This window comes from Hippoglossus stenolepis, chromosome 3 (assembly GCF_022539355.2).
Source record: "Hippoglossus stenolepis isolate QCI-W04-F060 chromosome 3, HSTE1.2, whole genome shotgun sequence".
Classification (NCBI taxonomy): domain Eukaryota; kingdom Metazoa; phylum Chordata; class Actinopteri; order Pleuronectiformes; family Pleuronectidae; genus Hippoglossus; species Hippoglossus stenolepis.
The window spans coordinates 27,053,993-27,076,762 of record NC_061485.1 but is presented as its reverse complement, the minus strand read 5'-3'; the positions used below and the strand labels follow the sequence as shown (position 1 = coordinate 27,076,762).

The following is a 22,770-nucleotide window of genomic DNA, read 5'->3' as shown; positions in this document are numbered from 1 at the left end:
GCATGAAAAGCTACTGTTATGGAGGCTAAGTGGTGAAAAACAAAGGTATATTTGACTGATATATCTGGTGAAAATCAATGAAGGTTCTCAGTCATCCAAATCATGGTTTCTTCAGAAGTTGTACAAGTGTACATAGGCAAGTTGACTTGCTTTTGTTTCACATCTCATCCAAAGGCTTTGTCAGTCCAAACTGACTATGGGCCTGTTGCTGTTTTGAGAGTCGTTATGTTTACCAGGCAGGTTGTTGTAGCCACTGGTTGCTCCAAGTCAAGCTGTGAAAGCTGTTTTGACTACCTGTAAGTCATACCTTCACATTTCTATCACCAGGGTAACTGAAGTTGGGGTGTGGTTAGGAAGAGCACAGTCTAAATATGAGGATCTCTAACTTTCAACATTGAAAACTACATCCCTACATCTGCCGAAACCCGGGATCGAACCAGGGACCTTTAGATCTTCAGTCTAACGCTCTCCCAACTGAGCTATTTCGGCATGAAAAGCTACTGTTATGGAGGCTAAGTGGTGAAAAACAAAGGTATATTTGACTGATATATCTGGTGAAAATCAATGAAGGTTCTCAGTCATCCAAATCATGGTTTCTTCAGAAGTTGTACAAGCTTACATAGGCAAGTTGACCTGCTTTTGTTTCACATCTCATCCAAAAGGCTTTGTCAGTCCAAACTGACTATGGGCCTGTTGTTGTTTTGAGAGTCGTTATGTTTACCAAGCAGGTTGTTGTAGCCACTGGTTGCTCCAAGTCAAGCTGTGAAAGCTGTTGATACCTGTAAGTCATACTTCCACGTTTCTATCATCTCTATAACCAGGGTAACTGAGTGGGGTGAGGTTAGGAAGAGCACTGCGTAAATATGAGGATCTCTAACTTTCTACATTGAAAACTACATCCCTACATCTGCCGAAACCGGGATCGAACCAGGGACCTTTAGATCTTCAGTCTAACGCTCTCCCAACTGAGCTATTTCGGCATGAAAAGCTACTGTTATGGAGGCTAAGTGGTGAAAAACAAAGGTATATTTGACTGATATATCTGGTGAAAATCAATGAAGGTTCTCAGTCATCCAAATCATGGTTTCTTCAGAAGTTGTACAATTACATAGGCAAGTTGACTTGCTTTTGTTTCACATCTCATCCAAAAGGCTTTGTCAGTCCAAACTGACTATGGGCCTGTTGCTGTTTTGAGAGTCGTTATGTTTACCAGGCAGTTTACCAGGCAGGTTGTTGTAGCCACTGGTTGCTCCAAGTCAAGTTGTGAAAGCTGTTGATACCTGTAAGTCATACTTCCACGTTTCTATCATCTATAACCAGGGTAACTGAAGTTGGGGTGAGGTTAGGAAGAGCACTGCGTAAATATGAGGATCTCTAACTTTCTACATTGAAAACTACATCTCTACATCTGCGAACCGGGATCGAACCAGGGACCTTTAGATCTTCAGTCTAACGCTCTCCCAACTGAGCTATTTCGGCATGAAAAGCTACTGTTATGGAGGCTAAGTGGTGAAAACAAAGGTATATTTGACTGATATATCTGGTGAAAATCTGTGAAGGTTCTCAGTCATCCAAATCATGGTTTCTTCAGAAGTTGTACAAGTGTACATAGGCAAGTTGACTTGCTTTTGTTTCACATCTCATCCTGTCCGACCAAAGGCTTTGTCAGTCCAAACTGACTATGGGCCTGTTGCTGTTTTGAGAGTCGTTATGTTTACCGCAGGTTGTTGTAGCCACTGGTTGCTCCAAGTCAAGCTGTGAAAGCTGTTGATACCTGTAAGTCATACTTCCACGTTTCTATCATCTCTATAACCAGGTAACTGAAGCTGGGGTGAGGTTAGGAAGAGCACTGCGTAAATATGAGGATCTCTAACTTTCTACATTGAAAACTACATCCCTACATCTGCCGAAACCCGGGATCGAACCAGGGACCTTTAGATCTTCAGTCTAACGCTCTCCCAACTGAGCTATTTCGGCATGAAAAGCTACTGTTATGGAGGCTAAGTGGAGAAAAACAAAGGTATATTTGAGTGATATATCTGGTGAAAATCAATGAAGGTTCTCAGTCATCCAAATCATGGTTTCTTCAGAAGTTGTACAAGCTTACATAGGAAGTTGACCTCTTTTGTTTCACATCTCATCCAAAAGGCTTTGTCAGTCCAAACTGACTATGGGCCTGTTGCTGTTTTGAGAGTCGTTATGTTTACCAAGCAGGTTGTTGTAGCCACTGGTTGCTCCAAGTCAAGCTGTGAAAGCTGTTGATACCTGTAAGTCATACTTCCACGTTTCTATCATCTCTATAACCAGGGTAACTGAAGCTGGGGTGGTTAGGAAGAGCACTGCGTAAATATGAGGATCTCTAACTTTCTACATTGAAAACTACATCCCTACATCTGCCGAAACCCGGGATCGAACCAGGGACCTTTAGATCTTCAGTCTAACGCTCTCCCAACTGAGCTATTTCGGCATGAAAAGCTACTGTTATGGAGGCTAAGTGGTGAAAAACAAAGGTATATTTGACTGATATATCTGGTGAAAATCTGTTAAGGTTCTCAGTCATCTAAATCATGGTTTCTTCAGAAGTTGTACAAGCTTACATAGGCAAGTTGACTTGCTTTTGTTTCACATCTCATCCAAAAGGCTTTGTCAGTCCAAACTGACTATGGGCCTGTTGCTGTTTTGAGAGTCGTTATGTTTACCAGGCAGGTTGTTGTAGCCACTGGTTGCTCCAAGTCAAGTTGTGAAAGCTGTTGATACCTGTAAGTCATACCTTCACATTTCGATCACCAGGGTAACTAAGTTGGGGTGTGGTTAGGAAGAGCACAGTCTAAATATGAGGAGCCAAAGGCTTTGTCAGTCCAAACTGACTATGGGCCTGTTGCTGTTTTAACTGAAGCTGTTGAACTCTTCTCTCATGGTAACAGGTAGTTGAGAGCACCAACAAGGATCTAACTTCCTACATTGACAGCTTCATCTATATCTGCAAACCGGATCGACAGGACCTTAGATCTTCAGCGCTCTCAACTGAGCTATTTGGCATGAAGCTACTGTTATAGTAAGTGGTGAAAAATAAAGGTATATTTGAGTATATATCTGGTGAAAATCTGTGGTTCTCAGTCATCCAAATCATGGTTTCCGAAGTTGTAAGTATAGGCAAGTTGACTGCTTTGTTTACATCTCATCCAAAAGGCTTGTCAGCCAACTGACTATGGGCCTGTTGCTGTTTTGAGAGTCGTTATGTTTACCAGGCAGGTTGTTGTAGCCACTGGTTGCTCCAAGTCAAGCTGTGAAAGCTGTTGATACCTGTAAGTCATACTTCCACGTTTCTATCATCTCTATAACCAGGGTAACTGAAGCTGGGGTGAGGTTAGGAAGAGCACTGCTAAATATGAGGATCTCTAACTTCCTACATTGAAAACTACATCTCATTCTGCCGAAACCGGGATCGAACCAGGGACCTTTAGATCTTCAGTCTAACGCTCTCCCAACTGAGCTATTTCGGCATGAAAAGCTACTGTTATGGAGGCTAAGTGGTGAAAAACAAAGGTATATTTGAGTGATATATCTGGTGAAAATCTGTGAAGGTTCTCAGTCATCCAAATCATGGTTTCTTCAGAAGTTGTACAAGTGTACATAGGCAAGTTGACTTGCTTTTGTTTCACATCTCATCCAAAAGGCTTTGTCAGTCCAAACTGACTATGGGCCTGTTGCTGTTTTGAGAGTCGTTATGTTTACCAGGCAGGTTGTTGTAGCCACTGGTTGCTCCAAGTCAAGGTGTGAAAGCTGTTGATACTTGTAAGTCATACCTTCACATTTCTATCACCAGGGTAACTGAAGTTGGGGTGTGGTTAGGAAGAGCACAGTCTAAATATGAGGATCTCTAACTTTCAACATTGAAAACTACATCCCTACATCTGCCGAAACCCGGGATCGAACCAGGGACCTTTAGATCTTCAGTCTAACGCTCTCCCAACTGAGCTATTTGCATGAAAAGCTACTGTTATGGAGGCTAAGTGGTGAAAACAAAGGTATATTTGAGTGATATATCTGGTGAAAATCAATGAGGTTCTCAGTCATCCAAATCATGGTTTCTTCAGAAGTTGTACAAGCTTACATAGGCAAATTGACCTGCTTTTGTTTCACATCTCATCCAAAGGCTTTGTCAGTCCAAACTGACTATGGGCCTGTTGCTGTTTTGAGAGTCGTTATGTTTACCAGGCAGGTTGTTGTAGCCACTGGTTGCTCCAAGTCAAGCTGTGAAAGCTGTTGATACCTGTAAGTCATACTTCCACGTTTCTATCATCTCTATAACCAGGGTAACTGAAGCTGGGGTGAGGTTAGGAAGAGCACTGCGTAAATATGAGGATCTCTAACTTTCTACATTGAAAACTACATCCCTACATCTGCCGAAACCCGGGATCGAACCAGGGACCTTTAGATCTTCAGTCTAACGCTCTCCCAACTGAGCTATTTCGGCATGAAAAGCTACTGTTATGGAGGCTAAGTGGTGAAAACAAAGGTATATTTGACTGATATATCTGGTGAAAATCAATGAAGGTTCTCAGTCATCCAAATCATGGTTTCTTCAGAAGTTGTACAAGCTTACATAGGCAAGTTGACTTGCTTTTGTTTCACATCTCATCCAAAAGGCTTTGTCAGTCCCAAACTGACTATGGGCCTGTTGCTGTTTTGAGAGTCGTTATGTTTACCAGGCAGGTTGTTGTAGCCACTGGTTGCTCCAAGTCAAGGTGTGAAAGCTGTTGATACCTGTAGTCATACCTTCACATTTCGATCCCAGGTAATGGTGGTGAAAGACATCTAATGGAAGAAACAAGTTGTAGCTGTTGATACCTGTAAGTCATACTTCCACGTTTCTATCATCTCTATAACCAGGGTAACTGAAGTTGGGGTGAGGTTAGGAAGAGCACTGCATAAACATGAGGATCTCTAACTTCCTACATTGAAAGCTTCATCTCTATATCTGGAAACCGGGATCGAACCAGGGACCTTTAGATCTTCAGTCTAACGCTCTCCCAACTGAGCTATTTCGGCATGAAAAGCTACTGTTATGGAGGCTAAGTGGTGAAAAACAAAGGTATATTTGAGTGATATATCTGGTGAAAATCTATGAAGGTTCTCAGTCATCCAAATCATGGTTTCTTCAGAAGTTGTACAAGCTTACATAGGCAAGTTGACCTGCTTTTGTTTCACATCTCATCCAAAAGGCTTTGTCAGTCCAAACTGACTATGGGCCTGTTGCTGTTTTGAGAGTCGTTATGTTTACCAGGCAGGTTGTTGTAGCCACTGGTTGCTCCAAGTCAAGCTGTGAAAGCTGTTGATACTTGTAAGTCATACCTTCACATTTCTATCACCAGGGTAACTGAAGTTGGGGTGTGGTTAGGAAGAGCACAGTCTAAATATGAGGATCTCTAACTTTCAACATTGAAAACTACATCCCTACATCTGCCGAAACCCGGGATCGAACCAGGGACCTTTAGATCTTCAGTCTAACGCTCTCCCAACTGAGCTATTTCGGCATGAAAAGCTACTGTTATGGAGGCTAAGTGGCGAAAAACAAAGGTATATTTGAGTGATATATCTGGTGAAAATCAATGAAGGTTCTCAGTCATCCAAATCATGGTTTCTTCAGAAGTTGTACAAGCTTACATAGGCAAATTGACCTGCTTTTGTTTCACATCTCATCCAAAAGGCTTTGTCAGTCCAAACTGACTATGGGCCTGTTGCTGTTTTGAGAGTCGTTATTTTTACCAGGCAGGTTGTTGTAGCCACTGGTTGCTCCAAGTCAAGTTGTGAAAGCTGTTGATACCTGTAAGTCATACTTCCACGTTTCTATCATCTCTATAACCAGGGTAACTGAAGCGAGGTTAGGAAGAGCACTGCGTAAATATGAGGATCTGTAACTTTCTACATTGAAAACTACATCGCTACATCTGCTGAAGCCCGGGATCGAACCAGGGACCTTTAGATCTTCAGTCTAACGCTCTCCCAACTGAGCTATTTCGGCATGAAAAGCTACTGTTATGGAGGCTAAGTGGTGAAAAACAAAGGTATATTTGACTGATATATCTGGTGAAAATCTGTGAAGGTTCTCAGTCATCTAAATCATGGTTTCTTCAGAAGTTGTACAAGCTTACATAGGCAAGTTGACTTGCTTTTGTTTCACATCTCATCCAAAGGCTTTGTCAGTCCAAACTGACTATGGGCCTTTGCTGTTTTGAGAGTCGTTATGTTTACCAGGCAGTTTGTTGTAGCCACTGGTTGCTCAACAAGCTTGTTGACTGACTCAGTCAACTGACTATGGCTTGTTTGGTTCAATAGTTGGAAGCTGTTGATACCTGTGTCATACTTCCACGTTTCTATCATCTCTATAACTAGGGTAACTGAAGTTGGGGTGAGGTTAGGAAGAGCACTGCGTAAACATGAGGATCTCTAACTTCCTACATTGACAGCTTCATCTGTATATCTGCCGAACCGGGATCGAACCAGGGACCTTTAGATCTTCAGTCTAACGCTCTCCCAACTGAGCTATTTGGCATGAAAAGCTACTGTTATGGAGGCTAAGTGGTAAAACAAAGGTATATTTGAGTGATATATCTGGTGAAAATCTGTGAAGGTTCTCAGTCATCCAAATCATGGTTTCTTCAGAAGTTGTACAAGTGTACATAGGCAAGTTGACTTGCTTTTGTTTCACATCTCATCCAAAGGCTTTGTCAGTCCAACTGACTATGGGCCGTTGCTGTTTTGAGAGTCGTTATGTTTACCAGGCAGGTTGTTGTAGCCACTGGTTGCTCCAAGTCAAGCTGTGAAAGCTGTTGATACTTGTAAGTCATACCTTCACATTTCGATCACCAGGTAACTGAGTTGGGGTGTGGTTAGAAGAGCACAGTCTAAATATGAGGGCCAAAGGCTTTGTCAGTCCAAACTGACTATGGGCCTGTTGCTGTTTTGAGAGTCGTTATGTTTACCAGGCAGGTTGTTGTAGCCACTGGTTGCTCCAAGTCAAGTTGTGAAAGCTGTTGATACCTGTAAGTCATACTTCACATTTCTATCACCAGGGTAACTGAAGTTGGGGTGTGGTTAGGAAGAGCACAGTCTAAATATGAGGATCTCTAACTTTCAACATTGAAAACTACATCCCTACATCTGCAAAACCGGGATCGAACCAGGGACCTTTAGATCTTCAGTCTAACGCTCTCCCAACTGAGCTATTTCGGCATGAAAAGCTACTGTTATGGAGGCTAAGTGAAAAACAAAGGTATATTTGAGTGATATATCTGGTGAAAATCAATGAAGGTTCTCAGTCATCCAAATCATGGTTTCTTCAGAAGTTGTACAAGCTTACATAGGCAAATTGACCTGCTTTTGTTTCACATCTCATCCAAAAGGCTTTGTCAGTCCAAACTGACTATGGGCCTGTTGCTGTTTTGAGAGTCGTTATGTTTACCAAGCAGGTTGTTGTAGCCACTGGTTGCTCCAAGTCAAGCTGTGAAAGCTGTTGATACCTGTAAGTCATACTTCCACGTTTCTATCATCTCTATAACCAGGGTAACTGAAGCTGGGGTGAGGTTAGGAAGAGCACTGCGTAAATATGAGGATCTCTAACTTTCTACATTGAAAACTACATCCCTACATCTGCCGAAACCCGGGATCGAACCAGGGACCTTTAGATCTTCAGTCTAACGCTCTCCCAACTGAGCTATTTCGGCATGAAAAGCTACTGTTATGGAGGCTAAGTGGTGAAAAACAAAGGTATATTTGACTGATATATCTGGTGAAAATCAATGAAGGTTCTCAGTCATCCAAATCATGGTTTCTTCAGAAGTTGTACAAGTGTACATAGGCAAGTTGACTTGCTTTTGTTTCACATCTCATCCAAAAGGCTTTGTCAGTCCAAACTGACTATGGGCCTGTTGCTGTTTTGAGAGTCGTTATGTTTACCAGGCAGGTTGTTGTAGCCACTGGTTGCTCCAAGTCAAGCTGTGAAAGCTGTTGATACTTGTAAGTCATACCTTCACATTTCGATCACCAGGGTAACTGAAGTTGGGGTGTGGTTAGGAAGAGCACAGTCTAAATATGAGGAGCCAAAAGGCTTTGTCAGTCCAAACTGACTATGGGCCTGTTGCTGTTTTGAGAGTCGTTATGTTTACCAGGCAGGTTGTTGTAGCCACTGGTTGCTCCAAGTCAAGGTGAAGCTGTTGATTTATCACCAAATAGAAAGCAAGTTAATAAGCGTCAGTCCAACTGACATGGCTTCTGTATGTTTGAGTTGTAGACTGCCCAAGTCAAGTTGTGAAAGCTGTTGATACCTGTAAGTCATACTTCCACGTTTCTATCATCTCTATAACTAGGGTAACTGAAGTTGGTGTGAGGTTAGGAAGAGCACTGCGTAAACATGAGGATCTCTAACTTCCTACATTGACAGCTTCATCTGTATATCTGCTGAAACCCGGGATCGAACCAGGGACCTTTAGATCTTCAGTCTAACGCTCTCCCAACTGAGCTATTTCGGCATGAAAAGCTACTGTTATGGAGGCTAAGTGGTGAAAAACAAAGGTATATTTGAATGATATATCTGGTGAAAATCTGTGAAGGTTCTCAGTCATCCAAATCATGGTTTCTTCAGAAGTTGTACAAGCTTACATAGGCAAATTGACCTGCTTTTGTTTCACATCTCATCCAAAAGGCTTTGTCAGTCCAAACTGACTATGGGCCTGTTGCTGTTTTGAGAGTCGTTATTTTTACCAAGCAGGTTGTTGTAGCCACTGGTTGCTCAAGTCAAGCTGTGAAAGCTGTTGATCTTGTAGTCATACCTTCACATTTCGATCACCGGTAACTGTTGGGTGTGGTTAGGAAGGCACAGTCTAAATATGAGGCCAAAGGCTTTGTCAGTCCAAACTGACTATGGGCCTGTTGCTGTTTTGAGAGTCGTTATGTTTACCACGCAGGTTGTTGTAGCCACTGGTTGCTCCAAGTCAAGTTGTGAAAGCTGTTGATACCTGTAAGTCATACTTCCACGTTTCTATCATTCTATACCGGGTAACTGAAGTGGGGTGAGGTTAGGAAAAGCACTGCGTAAACATGAGGATCTCTAACTTCCTACATTGACAGCTTCATCTGTATATCTGCCGAAACCCGGGATCGAACCAGGGACCTTTAGATCTTCAGTCTAACGCTCTCCCAACTGAGCTATTTCGGCATGAAAAGCTACTGTTATGGAGGCTAAGTGGTGAAAAACAAAGGTATATTTGACTGATATATCTGGTGAAAATCTGTTAAGGTTCTCAGTCATCTAAATCATGGTTTCTTCAGAAGTTGTACAAGCTTACATAGGCAAGTTGACTTGCTTTTGTTTCACATCTCATCCAAAAGGCTTTGTCAGTCCAAACTGACTATGGGCCTGTTGCTGTTTTGAGAGTCGTTATGTTTACCAGGCAGGTTGTTGTAGCCACTGGTTGCTCCAAGTCAAGGTGTGAAAGCTGTTGATACTTGTAAGTCATACCTTCACATTTCTATCACCAGGGTAACTGAAGTTGGGGTGTGGTTAGGAAAGGCACAGTCTAAATATGAGGATCTCTAACTTTCAACATTGAAAACTACATCCCTACATCTGCCAAACCCGGATCGAACCAGGGACCTTTAGATCTTCAGTCTAACGCTCTCCCAACTGAGCTATTTCGGCATGAAAAGCTACTGTTATGGAGGCTAAGTGGCGAAAACAAAGGTATATTTGAGTGATATATCTGGTGAAAATCAATGAAGGTTCTCAGTCATCCAAATCATGGTTTCTTCAGAAGTTGTACAAGCTTACATAGGCAAATTGACCTGCTTTTGTTTCACATCTCATCCAAAAGGCTTTGTCAGTCCAAACTGACTATGGGCCTGTTGCTGTTTTGAGAGTCGTTATGTTTACCAAGCAGGTTGTTGTAGCCACTGGTTGCTCCAAGTCAAGCTGTGAAAGCTGTTGATACCTGTAAGTCATACTTCCACGTTTCTATCATCTCTATAACCAGGGTAACTGAAGCTGGGGTGAGGTTAGGAAGAGCACTGCGTAAATATGAGGATCTCTAACTTTCTACATTGAAAACTACATCCCTACATCTGCCGAAACCCGGGATCGAACCAGGGACCTTTAGATCTTCAGTCTAACGCTCTCCCAACTGAGCTATTTCGGCATGAAAAGCTACTGTTATGGAGGCTAAGTGGTGAAAAACAAAGGTATATTTGACTGATATATCTGGTGAAAATCTGTTAAGGTTCTCAGTCATCTAAATCATGGTTTCTTCAGAAGTTGTACAAGCTTACATAGGCAAGTTGACTTGCTTTTGTTTCACATCTCATCCAAAAGGCTTTGTCAGTCCAAACTGACTATGGGCCTTTTGCTGTTTTGAGAGTCGTTATGTTTACCAGGCAGTTTGTTGTAGCCACTGGTTGCTCCAAGTCAAGCTGTGAAAGCTGTTGATACTTGTAAGTCATACCTTCACATTTCGATCACCAGGGTAACTGAAGTTGGGGTGTGGTTAGAAAGCACAGTCTAAATATGAGGAGCCAAAGGCTTTTCAGTCCAAACTGACTATGGGCCTGTTGCTGTTTTGAGAGTCGTTATGTTTACCAGGCAGGTTGTTGTAGCCACTGGTTGCTCCAAGTCAAGTTGTGAAAGCTGTTGATACCTGTAAGTCATACTTCCACGTTTCTATCATCTCTATAACTAGGGTACCTGAAGTTGGGGTGAGGTTAGGAAGAGCACTGCGTAAACATGAGGATCTCTAACTTCCTACATTGACAGCTTCATCTGTATATCTGCCGAAACCCGGGATCGAACCAGGGACCTTTAGATCTTCAACGCTCTCCCAACTGAGCTATTTGCATGAAAAGCTACTGTTATGGAGGCTAAGTGGTGAAAAATAAGGTATATTTGAGTGATATATCTGGTGAAAATCTGTGAAGGTTCTCAGTCATCCAAATCATGGTTTCTTCAGAAGTTGTACAAGTGTACATAGGCAAGTTGACTTGCTTTGTTTCACATCTCATCCAAAAGGCTTTGTCAGTCCAAACTGACTATGGGCCTGTTGCTGTTTTGAGAGTCGTTATGTTTACCAGGCAGGTTGTTGTAGCCACTGGTTGCTCCAAGTCAAGCTGTGAAAGCTGTTGATACCTGTAAGTCATACTTCCACGTTTCTATCATCTCTATAACCAGGTAACTGAAGTGGGGTGAGGTTAGGAAGAGCACTGCGTAAACATGAGGATCTCTAACTTTCACCATTGACAGCTTCATCCTATATCTGCCGAAACCGGGATCGAACCAGGGACCTTTAGATCTTCAGTCTAACGCTCTCCCAACTGAGCTATTTCGGCATGAAAAGCTACTGTTATGGAGGCTAAGTGGTGAAAAACAAAGGTATATTTGACTGATATATCTGGTGAAAATCAATGAAGGTTCTCAGTCATCCAAATCATGGTTTCTTCAGAAGTTGTACAAGCTTACATAGGCAAGTTGACTTGCTTTTTTTCACATCTCATCCAAAGGCTTTGTCAGTCCAAACTGACTATGGGCCTGTTGCTGTTTTGAGAGTCGTTATGTTTACCAGGCAGGTTGTTGTAGCCACTGGTTGCTCCAAGTCAAGCTGTGAAAGCTGTTGATACTTGTAAGTCATACCTTCACATTTCGATCACCAGGGTAACTGAAGTTGGGGTGTGGTTAGGAAGAGCACAGTCTAAATATGAACCTAGTTGTATAGTTGATACTGATCACCGTTCATCATCTCTCTATATCGTTGGGGTGGTTAGGGATAAGGATCTCTAACTTCCTACATTGACATCTTCATCTGTATATCTGCCGAAACCCGGGATCGAACCAGGGACCTTTAGATCTTCAGTCTAACGCTCTCCCAACTGAGCTATTTCGGCATGAAAAGCTACTGTTATGGAGGCTAAGTGGCGAAAAACAAAGGTATATTTGAGTGATATATCTGGTGAAAATCAATGAAGGTTCTCAGTCATCCAAATCATGGTTTCTTCAGAAGTTGTACAAGTGTACATAGGCAAGTTGACTTGCTTTTGTTTCACATCTCATCCAAAAGGCTTTGTCAGTCCAAACTGACTATGGGCCTGTTGCTGTTTTGAGAGTCGTTATGTTTACCAGGCAGGTTGTTGTAGCCACTGGTTGCTCCAAGTCAAGGTGTGAAAGCTGTTGATACCTGTAAGTCATACCTTCACATTTCTATCACCAGGGTAACTGAAGTTGGGGTGTGGTTAGGAAGAGCACAGTCTAAATATGAGGATCTCTAACTTTCAACATTGAAAACTACATCCCTACATCTGCGAAACCGGGATCGAACCAGGGACCTTTAGATCTTCAGTCTAACGCTCTCCCAACTGAGCTATTTCGGCATGAAAAGCTACTTTATGGAGGCTAAGTGGTGAAAAACAAAGGTATATTTGACTGATATATCTGGTGAAAATCAATGAAGGTTCTCAGTCATCCAAATCATGGTTTCTTCAGAAGTTGTACAAGCTTACATAGGCAAGTTGACTTGCTTTTGTTTCACATCTCATCCAAAGGCTTTGTCAGTCCAAACTGACTATGGGCCTTTGCTGTTTTGAGGTCGTTATGTTTACCAGGCAGGTTGTTAGCTGGTTGCTCCAAGTCAAGCTGTAGCTGTTGATACTGTAGTCATACCTTCACATTTCGATCACCAGGTATAGTTGGGTGGTTGGAAGAGCACAGTCTAATGAGACAACTTTGTCAGTCCAAACTGACTATGGGCCTGTTGCTGTTTTGAGAGTCGTTATGTTTACCAGGCAGGTTGTTGTAGCCACTGGTTGCTCCAAGTCAAGTTGTGAAAGCTGTTGATACTTGTAAGTCATACCTTCACATTTCTATCACCAGGGTAACTGAAGTTGGGGTGTGGTTAGGAAGAGCACAGTCTAAATATGAGGATCTCCAACACATTGAAACTACATCCCTACATCTGCAAAACCGGGATCGAACCAGGACCTTTAGATCTTCGTCTAACGCTCCCATGGGCTATTTCGCATGAAAGCTACTGTTATGGAGGCTAAGTGGCGAAAAACAAAGGTATATTTGAGTGATATATCTGGTGAAAATCAATGAAGGTTCTCAGTCATCCAAATCATGGTTTCTTCAGAAGTTGTACAAGCTTACATAGGCAAATTGACCTGCTTTGTTTCACATCTCATCCAAAAGGCTTTGTCAGTCCAAACTGACTATGGGCCTGTTGCTGTTTTGAGAGTCGTTATGTTTACCAAGCAGGTTGTTGTAGCCACTGGTTGCTCCAAGTCAAGCTGTGAAAGCTGTTGATACCTGTAAGTCATACTTCCACGTTTCTATCATCTCTATAACCAGGGTAACTGAAGCTGGGGTGAGGTTAGGAAGAGCACTGCGTAAATATGAGGATCCTAACTTTCTACATTGAAAACTACATCCCTACATCTGCCGAAACCGGGATCGAACCAGGACCTTTAGATCTTCAGTCTAACGCTCTCCCAACTGAGCTATTTCGGCATGAAAAGCTACTGTTATGGAGGCTAAGTGGTGAAAAACAAAGGTATATTTGACTGATATATCTGGTGAAAATCAATGAAGGTTCTCAGTCATCCAAATCATGGTTTCTTCAGAAGTTGTACAAGCTTACATAGGCAAGTTGACTTGCTTTTGTTTCACATCTCATCCAAAGGCTTTGTCAGTCCAAACTGACTATGGGCCTGTTGCTGTTTTAGAGTCGTTATGTTTACCAGGCAGGTTGTTGTAGCCACTGGTTGCTCCAAGTCAAGCTGTAAGCTGTTGATACTTGTAAGTCATACCTTCACATTTCGATCACCAGGGTAACTGAAGTTGGGGTGTGGTTAGGAAGAGCACAGTCTAAATATGAGGAGCCAAAAGGCTTTGTCAGTCCAAACTGACTATGGGCCTGTTGCTGTTTTGAGAGTCGTTATGTTTACCACGCAGGTTGTTGTAGCCACTGGTTGCTCCAAGTCAAGTTGTGAAAGCTGTTGATACCTGTAAGTCATACTTCCACGTTTCTATCATCTCTATAACTAGGGTACCTGAAGTTGGGGTGAGGTTAGGAAGAGCACTGCGTAAACATGAGGATCTCTAACTTCCTACATTGACAGCTTCATCTGTATATCTGCCGAAACCCGGGATCGAACCAGGGACCTTTAGATCTTCAGTCTAACGCTCTCCCAACTGAGCTATTTGGCATGAAAAGCTACTGTTATGGAGGCTAAGTGGTGAAAAACAAAGGTATATTTGAGTGATATATCTGGTGAAAATCTGTGAAGGTTCTCAGTCATCCAAATCATGGTTTCTTCAGAAGTTGTACAAGTGTACATAGGCAAGTTGACTTGCTTTTGTTTCACATCTCATCCAAAAGGCTTTGTCAGTCCAAACTGACTATGGGCCTGTTGCTGTTTTGAGAGTCGTTATGTTTACCAGGCAGGTTGTTGTAGCCACTGGTTGCTCCAAGTCAAGGTGTGAAAGCTGTTGATACTTGTAAGTCATACCTTCACATTTCTATCACCAGGGTAACTGAAGTTGGGGTGTGGTTAGGAAGAGCACAGTCTAAAAATGAGGATCTCTAACTTTCAACATTGAAAACTACATCCCTACATCTGCAAAACCGGGATCGAACCAGGGACCTTTAGATCTTCAGTCTAACGCTCTCCCAACTGAGCTATTTCGGCATGAAAAGCTACTGTTATGGAGGCTAAGTGGTGAAAAACAAAGGTATATTTGACTGATATATCTGGTGAAAATCAATGAAGGTTCTCAGTCATCCAAATCATGGTTTCTTCAGAAGTTGTACAAGCTTACATAGGCAAGTTGACTTGCTTTTGTTTCACATCTCATCCAAAGGCTTTGTCAGTCCAAACTGACTATGGGCCTGTTGCTGTTTTGAAGTCGTTATGTTTACCAGGCAGGTTGTTGTAGCCACTGGTTGCTCCAAGTCAAGCTGAAAGCTGTTGATACTTGTAAGTCATACCTTCACATTTCGAATGTTGTTTTCCTGTTCGTAGTGAGCGTTGATATTGTAAGTCATACCTTCACATTTCTATCACCAGGGTAACTGAAGTTGGGGTGTGGTTAGGAAGAGCACAGTCTAAATATGAGGATCTCTAACTTTCAACATTGAAAACTACATCCCTACATCTGCCGAAACCCGGGATCGAACCAGGGACCTTTAGATCTTCAGTCTAACGCTCTCCCAACTGAGCTATTTCGGCATGAAAAGCTACTGTTATGGAGGCTAAGTGGCGAAAAACAAAGGTATATTTGAGTGATATATCTGGTGAAAATCAATGAAGGTTCTCAGTCATCCAAATCATGGTTTCTTCAGAAGTTGTACAAGCTTACATAGGCAAATTGACCTGCTTTTGTTTCACATCTCATCCAAAAGGCTTTGTCAGTCCAAACTGACTATGGGCCTGTTGCTGTTTTGAGAGTCGTTATGTTTACCAAGCAGGTTGTTGTAGCCACTGGTTGCTCCAAGTCAAGCTGTGAAAGCTGTTGATACCTGTAAGTCATACTTCCACGTTTCTATCATCTCTATAACCAGGGTAACTGAAGTGGGGTGAGGTTAGGAAGAGCACTGCGTAAATATGAGGATCTCTAACTTTCTACATTGAAAACTACATCCCTACATCTGCGAAACCCGGATCGAACCAGGGACCTTTAGATCTTCAGTCTAACGCTCTCCCAACTGAGCTATTTCGGCATGAAAAGCTACTGTTATGGAGGCTAAGTGGTGAAAAACAAGGTATATTTGACTGATATATCTGGTGAAAATCAATGAAGGTTCTCAGTCATCCAAATCATGGTTTCTTCAGAAGTTGTACAAGTGTACATAGGCAAGTTGACTTGCTTTTGTTTCACATCTCATCCAAAAGGCTTTGTCAGTCCAAACTGACTATGGGCCTGTTGCTGTTTTGAGAGTCGTTATGTTTACCAGGCAGGTTGTTGTAGCCACTGGTTGCTCCAAGTCAAGCTGAAAGCTGTTGATACTTGTAAGTCATACCTTCACATTTCGATCACCAGGGTAACTGAAGTTGGGGTGTGGTTAGGAAGAGCACAGTCTAAATATGAGGAGCCAAAAGGCTTTGTCAGTCCAAACTGACTATGGGCCTGTTGCTGTTTTGAGAGTCGTTATGTTTACCACGCAGGTTGTTGTAGCCACTGGTTGCTCCAAGTCAAGTTGTGAAAGCTGTTGATACCTGTAAGTCATACTTCCACGTTTCTATCATCTCTATAACCAGGGTAACTGAAGCTGGGGTGAGGTTAGGAAGAGCACTGCGTAAACATGAGGAACTCTAACTTCCTACATTGACAGCTTCATCTGTATATCTGCCGAAACCCGGGATCGAACCAGGGACCTTTAGATCTTCAGTCTAACGCTCTCCCAACTGAGCTATTTCGGCATGAAAAGCTACTGTTATGGAGGCTAAGTGGTGAAAAACAAAGGTATATTTGACTGATATATCTGGTGAAAATCTGTTAAGGTTCTCAGTCATCTAAATCATGGTTTCTTCAGAAGTTGTACAAGCTTACATAGGCAAGTTGACTTGCTTTTGTTTCACATCTCATCCAAAAGGCTTTGTCAGTCCAAACTGACTATGGGCCTGTTGCTGTTTTGAGAGTCGTTATGTTTACCAGGCAGGTTGTTGTAGCCACTGGTTGCTCCAAGTCAAGGTGTGAAAGCTGTTGATACTTGTAAGTCATACCTTCACATTTCTATCACCAGGGTAACTGAAGTTGGGGTGTGGTTAGGAAAGGCACAGTCTAAATATGAGGATCTCTAACTTTCAACATTGAAAACTACATCCCTACATCTGCAGAACCGGGATCGAACCAGGACCTTTAGATCTTCAGTCTAACGCTCTCCCAACTGAGCTATTTCGCATGAAAAGCTACTGTTATGGAGGCTAAGTGGCGAAAACAAAGGTATATTTGAGTGATATATCTGGTGAAAATCAATGAAGGTTCTCAGTCATCCAAATCATGGTTTCTTCAGAAGTTGTACAAGCTTACATGGCAAATTGACCTGCTTTTGTTTCACATCTCATCCAAAGGCTTTGTCAGTCCAAACTGACTATGGGCCTGTTGCTGTTTTGAGAGTCGTTATGTTTACCAAGCAGGTTGTTGTAGCCACTGGTTGCTCCAAGTCAAGCTGTGAAAGCTGTTGATACCTGTAAGTCATACTTCCACGTTTCTATCATCTCTATAACCAGGGTAACTGAAGCTGGGGTGAGGTTAGGAAGAGCACTGCGTAAATATGAGGATTCTAACTCTACATTGGAAACTACATCCCTACATCTGCCGAAACCGGGATCGAACCAGGGACCTTTAGATCTTCAGTCTAACGCTCTCCCAACTGAGCTATTTCGGCATGAAAAGCTACTGTTATGGAGGCTAAGTGGTGAAAACAAAGGTATATTTGACTGATATATCTGGTGAAAATCAATGAAGGTTCTCAGTCATCAAATCATGGTTTCTTCAGAAGTTGTACAAGTGTACATAGGCAAGTTGACTTGCTTTTGTTTCACATCTCATCCAAAGGCTTTGTCAGTCCAAACTGACTATGGGCCTGTTGCTGTTTTGAAGTCGTTATGTTTACCAGGCAGGTTGTTGTAGCCACTGGTTCTCAAGTCAAGCTGTGAAGCTGTTGATACTTGTAGTCATACCTTCACATTTCGATCACCAGGTAACTGAGTTGGGTGTGGTTGGAGCACAGTCTAAATATGATTTTCAGTCAAACTGACTATGGCCTGTTGCTGTTTTGAGAGTCGTTATGTTTACCACGCAGGTTGTTGTAGCCACTGGTTGCTCCAAGTCAAGTTGTGAAAGCTGTTGATACCTGTGTCATACTTCCACGTTTCTATCATCTCTATAACCAGGGTAACTGAAGCTGGGGTGAGGTTAGGAAGAGCACTGCGTAAACATGAGGAACTCTAACTTCCTACATTGACAGCTTCATCTGTATATCTGCCGAAACCCGGGATCGAACCAGGGACCTTTAGATCTTCAGTCTAACGCTCTCCCAACTGAGCTATTTCGGCATGAAAAGCTACTGTTATGGAGGCTAAGTGGTGAAAAACAAAGGTATATTTGACTGATATATCTGGTGAAAATCAATGAAGGTTCTCAGTCATCCAAATCATGGTTTCTTCAGAAGTTGTACAAGCTTACATAGGCAAATTGACCTGCTTTTGTTTCACATCTCATCCAAAAGGCTTTGTCAGTCCAAACTGACTATGGGCCTGTTGCTGTTTTGAGAGTCGTTATGTTTACCAGGCAGGTTGTTGTAGCCACTGGTTGCTCCAAGTCAAGCTGTGAAAGCTGTTGATACCTGTAAGTCATACTTCCACGTTTCTATCATCTCTATAACCAGGGTAACTGAAGTTGGGGTGAGGTTAGGAAGAGCACTGCGTAAATATGAGGATCTCTAACTTTCTACATTGAAAACTACATCCCTACATCTGCCGAAACCCGGGATCGAACCAGGGACCTTTAGATCTTCAGTCTAACGCTCTCCCAACTGAGCTATTTCGGCATGAAAAGCTACTGTTATGGAGGCTAAGTGGTGAAAAACAAAGGTATATTTGACTGATATATCTGGTGAAAATCTGTTAAGGTTCTCAGTCATCTAAATCATGGTTTCTTCAGAAGTTGTACAAGCTTACATAGGCAAGTTGACTTGCTTTTGTTTCACATCTCATCCAAAAGGCTTTGTCAGTCCAAACTGACTATGGGCCTGTTGCTGTTTTGAGAGTCGTTATGTTTACCAGGCAGGTTGTTGTAGCCACTGGTTGCTCCAAGTCAAGCTGTGAAAGCTGTTGATACTTGTAAGTCATACCTTCACATTTCGATCACCAGGGTAACTGAAGTTGGGGTGTGGTTAGGAAGAGCACAGTCTAAATATGAGGAGCCAAAAGGCTTTGTCAGTCCAAACTGACTATGGGCCTGTTGCTGTTTTGAGAGTCGTTATGTTTACCACGCAGGTTGTTGTAGCCACTGGTTGCTCCAAGTCAAGTTGTGAAAGCTGTTGATACCTGTAAGTCATACTTCCACGTTTCTATCATCTCTATAACTAAGGTAACTGAAGTTGGGGTGAGGTTAGGAAAAGCACGCGTAAACATGAGGATCTCTAACTTCCTACATTGACAGCTTCATCTGTATATCTGCGAACCCGGGATCGAACCAGGGACCTTTAGATCTTCAGTCTAACGCTCTCCCAACTGAGCTATTTCGGCATGAAAAGCTACTGTTATGGAGGCTAAGTGGTGAAAAACAAAGGTATATTTGTGATATATCTGGTGAAAATCTGTGAAGGTTCTCAGTCATCCAAATCATGGTTTCTTCAGAAGTTGTACAAGTGTACATAGGCAAGTTGACTTGCTTTTGTTTCACATCTCATCCAAAAGGCTTTGTCAGTCCAAACTGACTATGGGCCTGTTGCTGTTTTGAGAGTCGTTATGTTTACCAGGCAGGTTGTTGTAGCCACTGGTTGCTCCAAGTCAAGCTGTGAAAGCTGTTGATACCTGTAAGTCATACTTCCACGTTTCTATCATCTCTATAACCAGGGTAACTGAAGCTGGGGTGAGGTTAGGAAGAGCACTGCGTAAACATGAGGATCTCTAACTTTCTACATTGACAGCTTCATCTGTACATCTGCGGAAACCCGGGATCGAACCAGGGACCTTTAGATCTTCAGTCTAACGCTCTCCCAACTGAGCTATTTCGGCATGAAAAGCTACTGTTATGGAGGCTAAGTGGTGAAAAACAAAGGTATATTTGACTGATATATCTGGTGAAAATCAATGAAGGTTCTCAGTCATCCAAATCATGGTTTCTTCAGAAGTTGTACAAGCTTACATAGGCAAGTTGACTTGCTTTTGTTTCACATCTCATCCAAAAGGCTTTGTCAGTCCAAACTGACTATGGGCCTGTTGCTGTTTTGAGAGTCGTTATGTTTACCAGGCAGGTTGTTGTAGCCACTGGTTGCTCCAAGTCAAGCTGTGAAAGCTGTTGATACTTGTAAGTCATACCTTCACATTTCGATCACCAGGGTAACTGAAGTTGGGGTGTGGTTAGGAAGAGCACAGTCTAAATATGAGGAGCCAAAAGGCTTTGTCAGTCCAAACTGACTATGGGCCTGTTGCTGTTTTGAGAGTCGTTATGTTTACCACGCAGGTTGTTGTAGCCACTGGTTGCTCCAAGTCAAGTTGTGAAAGCTGTTGATACCTGTAAGTCATACTTCCACGTTTCTATCATCTCTATAACTAGGGTAACTGAAGTTGGGGTGAGGTTAGGAAGAGCACTGCGTAAACATGAGGATCTCTAACTTCCTACATTGACAGCTTCATCTGTATATCTGCCGAAACCCGGGATCGAACCAGGGACCTTTAGATCTTCAGTCTAACGCTCTCCCAACTGAGCTATTTCGGCATGAAAAGCTACTGTTATGGAGGCTAAGTGGTGAAAAACAAAGGTATATTTGACTGATATATCTGGTGAAAATCAATGAAGGTTCTCAGTCATCCAAATCATGGTTTCTTCAGAAGTTGTACAAGCTTACATAGGCAAGTTGACTTGCTTTTGTTTCACATCTCATCCAAAAGGCTTTGTCAGTCCAAACTGACTATGGGCCTGTTGCTGTTTTGAGAGTCGTTATGTTTACCAGGCAGGTTGTTGTAGCCACTGGTTGCTCCAAGTCAAGGTGTGAAAGCTGTTGATACTTGTAAGTCATACCTTCACATTTCTATCACCAGGGTAACTGAAGTTGGGGTGTGGTTAGGAAGAGCACAGTCTAAATATGAGGATCTCTAACTTTCAACATTGAAAACTACATCCCTACATCTGCCGAAACCCGGGATCGAACCAGGGACCTTTAGATCTTCAGTCTAACGCTCTCCCAACTGAGCTATTTCGGCATGAAAAGCTACTGTTATGGAGGCTAAGTGGCGAAAAACAAAGGTATATTTGAGTGATATATCTGGTGAAAATCAATGAAGGTTCTCAGTCATCCAAATCATGGTTTCTTCAGAAGTTGTACAAGCTTACATAGGCAAATTGACCTGCTTTTGTTTCACATCTCATCCAAAAGGCTTTGTCAGTCCAAACTGACTATGGGCCTGTTGCTGTTTTGAGAGTCGTTATGTTTACCAAGCAGGTTGTTGTAGCCACTGGTTGCTCCAAGTCAAGCTGTGAAAGCTGTTGATACCTGTAAGTCATACTTCCACGTTTCTATCATCTCTATAACCAGGGTAACTGAAGCTGGGGTGAGGTTAGGAAGAGCACTGCGTAAATATGAGGATCTCTAACTTTCTACATTGAAAACTACATCCCTACATCTGCAGAACCAGGGATCGAACCAGGGACCTTTAGATCTTCAGTCTAACGCTCTCCCAACTGAGCTATTTGGCATGAAAAGCTACTGTTATGGAGGCTAAGTGGTGAAAAACAAAGGTATATTTGACTGATATATCTGGTGAAAATCTGTTAAGGTTCTCAGTCATCTAAATCATGGTTTCTTCAGAAGTTGTACAAGCTTACATAGGCAAGTTGACTTGCTTTTGTTTCACATCTCATCCAAAAGGCTTTGTCAGTCCAAACTGACTATGGGCCTTTGCTGTTTTGAGAGTCGTTATGTTTACCAGGCAGGTTGTTGTAGCCACTGGTTGCTCCAAGTCAAGTTGTGAAGCTGTTGATACTTGTAAGTCATACCTTCACATTTCGATCACCAGGGTAACTGAAGTTGGGGTGTGGTTAGGAAGGCACAGTCTAAATATGAGGAGCCAAAGGCTTTGTCAGTCCAAACTGACTATGGGCCTGTTGCTGTTTTGAGAGTCGTTATGTTTACCAGGCAGGTTGTTGTAGCCACTGGTTGCTCCAAGTCAAGTTGTGAAAGCTGTTGATACCTGTAAGTCATACTTCCACGTTTCTATCATCTCTATAACTAGGGTAACTGAAGTTGGGGTGAGGTTAGGAAGAGCACTGCGTAAACATGAGGATCTCTAACTTCCTACATTGACAGCTTCATCTGTATATCTGCCGAAACCCGGGATCGAACCAGGGACCTTTAGATCTTCAGTCTAACGCTCTCCCAACTGAGCTATTTCGGCATGAAAAGCTACTGTTATGGAGGCTAAGTGGTGAAAAACAAAGGTATATTTGAGTGATATATCTGGTGAAAATCTGTGAAGGTTCTCAGTCATCCAAATCATGGTTTCTTCAGAAGTTGTACAAGTGTACATAGGCAAGATGACTTGCTTTTCATTCTTCTCATCAAAGGCTTTGTCAGATCATGGGCCTGTTGCTGTTTTGAGAGTCGATATGTTTACCAGGCAGGTTGTTGTAGCCACTGGTTGCTCCAAGTCAAGGTGTGAAAGCTGTTGATACCTGTAAGTCATACTTCCACGTTTCTATCACCAGGGTAACTGAAGTTGGGGTGTGGTTAGGAAGAGCACAGTCTAAATGTGAGGAGCCAAAGGCTTTGTCAGTCCAAACTGACTATGGGCCTGTTGCTGTTTTGAAGTCGTTATGTTTACCAAGCAGGTTGTTGTAGCCACTGGTTGCTCCAAGTCAAGCTGTGAAAGCTGTTGATACCTGTAAGTCATACTTCCACGTTTCTATCATCTCTATAACCAGGGTAATTGAAGTTGGGGTGTGGTTAGGAAGAGCACGGTCTAAATATGAGGATCTCTAACTTTCAACAAGCAATGTGCATGTATTGG

The 22,770-nt window shown here is 42.5% G+C and overlaps 24 non-coding genes across 24 annotated transcripts; all 24 read right to left on the bottom strand.

The window, feature by feature from the left end:
• Positions 1–416: 416 nt before the first annotated feature.
• On the bottom strand, positions 417–489 carry trnaf-gaa. Its single transcript has one exon. It is a non-coding gene; the product is annotated as a tRNA-Phe (tRNA).
• A 419-nt stretch (positions 490–908) lies between these two features.
• On the bottom strand, positions 909–980 carry trnaf-gaa. The gene has a single exon. It is a non-coding gene; the product is annotated as a tRNA-Phe (tRNA).
• Positions 981–1,904: 924 nt separating this feature from the next.
• Positions 1,905–1,977, bottom strand: trnaf-gaa. Its single transcript has one exon. It is a non-coding gene; the product is annotated as a tRNA-Phe (tRNA).
• A 417-nt stretch (positions 1,978–2,394) lies between these two features.
• trnaf-gaa lies at positions 2,395–2,467 on the bottom strand. Its single transcript has one exon. It is a non-coding gene; the product is annotated as a tRNA-Phe (tRNA).
• Positions 2,468–3,431: 964 nt separating this feature from the next.
• Positions 3,432–3,503, bottom strand: trnaf-gaa. Its single transcript has one exon. It is a non-coding gene; the product is annotated as a tRNA-Phe (tRNA).
• A 901-nt stretch (positions 3,504–4,404) lies between these two features.
• Positions 4,405–4,477, bottom strand: trnaf-gaa. The gene has a single exon. It is a non-coding gene; the product is annotated as a tRNA-Phe (tRNA).
• Positions 4,478–5,464: 987 nt separating this feature from the next.
• Positions 5,465–5,537, bottom strand: trnaf-gaa. Its single transcript has one exon. It is a non-coding gene; the product is annotated as a tRNA-Phe (tRNA).
• Positions 5,538–5,952: 415 nt separating this feature from the next.
• On the bottom strand, positions 5,953–6,025 carry trnaf-gaa. The gene has a single exon. It is a non-coding gene; the product is annotated as a tRNA-Phe (tRNA).
• A 1,629-nt stretch (positions 6,026–7,654) lies between these two features.
• Positions 7,655–7,727, bottom strand: trnaf-gaa. The gene has a single exon. It is a non-coding gene; the product is annotated as a tRNA-Phe (tRNA).
• Positions 7,728–8,458: 731 nt separating this feature from the next.
• trnaf-gaa lies at positions 8,459–8,531 on the bottom strand. Its single transcript has one exon. It is a non-coding gene; the product is annotated as a tRNA-Phe (tRNA).
• A 613-nt stretch (positions 8,532–9,144) lies between these two features.
• Positions 9,145–9,217, bottom strand: trnaf-gaa. Its single transcript has one exon. It is a non-coding gene; the product is annotated as a tRNA-Phe (tRNA).
• Positions 9,218–10,120: 903 nt separating this feature from the next.
• On the bottom strand, positions 10,121–10,193 carry trnaf-gaa. The gene has a single exon. It is a non-coding gene; the product is annotated as a tRNA-Phe (tRNA).
• A 1,108-nt stretch (positions 10,194–11,301) lies between these two features.
• On the bottom strand, positions 11,302–11,373 carry trnaf-gaa. The gene has a single exon. It is a non-coding gene; the product is annotated as a tRNA-Phe (tRNA).
• Positions 11,374–11,852: 479 nt separating this feature from the next.
• On the bottom strand, positions 11,853–11,925 carry trnaf-gaa. The gene has a single exon. It is a non-coding gene; the product is annotated as a tRNA-Phe (tRNA).
• A 2,243-nt stretch (positions 11,926–14,168) lies between these two features.
• trnaf-gaa lies at positions 14,169–14,242 on the bottom strand. The gene has a single exon. It is a non-coding gene; the product is annotated as a tRNA-Phe (tRNA).
• A 949-nt stretch (positions 14,243–15,191) lies between these two features.
• On the bottom strand, positions 15,192–15,264 carry trnaf-gaa. Its single transcript has one exon. It is a non-coding gene; the product is annotated as a tRNA-Phe (tRNA).
• Positions 15,265–16,382: 1,118 nt separating this feature from the next.
• trnaf-gaa lies at positions 16,383–16,455 on the bottom strand. The gene has a single exon. It is a non-coding gene; the product is annotated as a tRNA-Phe (tRNA).
• Positions 16,456–17,351: 896 nt separating this feature from the next.
• On the bottom strand, positions 17,352–17,423 carry trnaf-gaa. Its single transcript has one exon. It is a non-coding gene; the product is annotated as a tRNA-Phe (tRNA).
• Positions 17,424–18,020: 597 nt separating this feature from the next.
• trnaf-gaa lies at positions 18,021–18,093 on the bottom strand. Its single transcript has one exon. It is a non-coding gene; the product is annotated as a tRNA-Phe (tRNA).
• A 421-nt stretch (positions 18,094–18,514) lies between these two features.
• trnaf-gaa lies at positions 18,515–18,587 on the bottom strand. Its single transcript has one exon. It is a non-coding gene; the product is annotated as a tRNA-Phe (tRNA).
• Positions 18,588–19,706: 1,119 nt separating this feature from the next.
• Positions 19,707–19,779, bottom strand: trnaf-gaa. Its single transcript has one exon. It is a non-coding gene; the product is annotated as a tRNA-Phe (tRNA).
• A 630-nt stretch (positions 19,780–20,409) lies between these two features.
• On the bottom strand, positions 20,410–20,482 carry trnaf-gaa. The gene has a single exon. It is a non-coding gene; the product is annotated as a tRNA-Phe (tRNA).
• Positions 20,483–20,894: 412 nt separating this feature from the next.
• On the bottom strand, positions 20,895–20,967 carry trnaf-gaa. Its single transcript has one exon. It is a non-coding gene; the product is annotated as a tRNA-Phe (tRNA).
• A 1,118-nt stretch (positions 20,968–22,085) lies between these two features.
• trnaf-gaa lies at positions 22,086–22,158 on the bottom strand. The gene has a single exon. It is a non-coding gene; the product is annotated as a tRNA-Phe (tRNA).
• Positions 22,159–22,770: the final 612 nt, after the last annotated feature.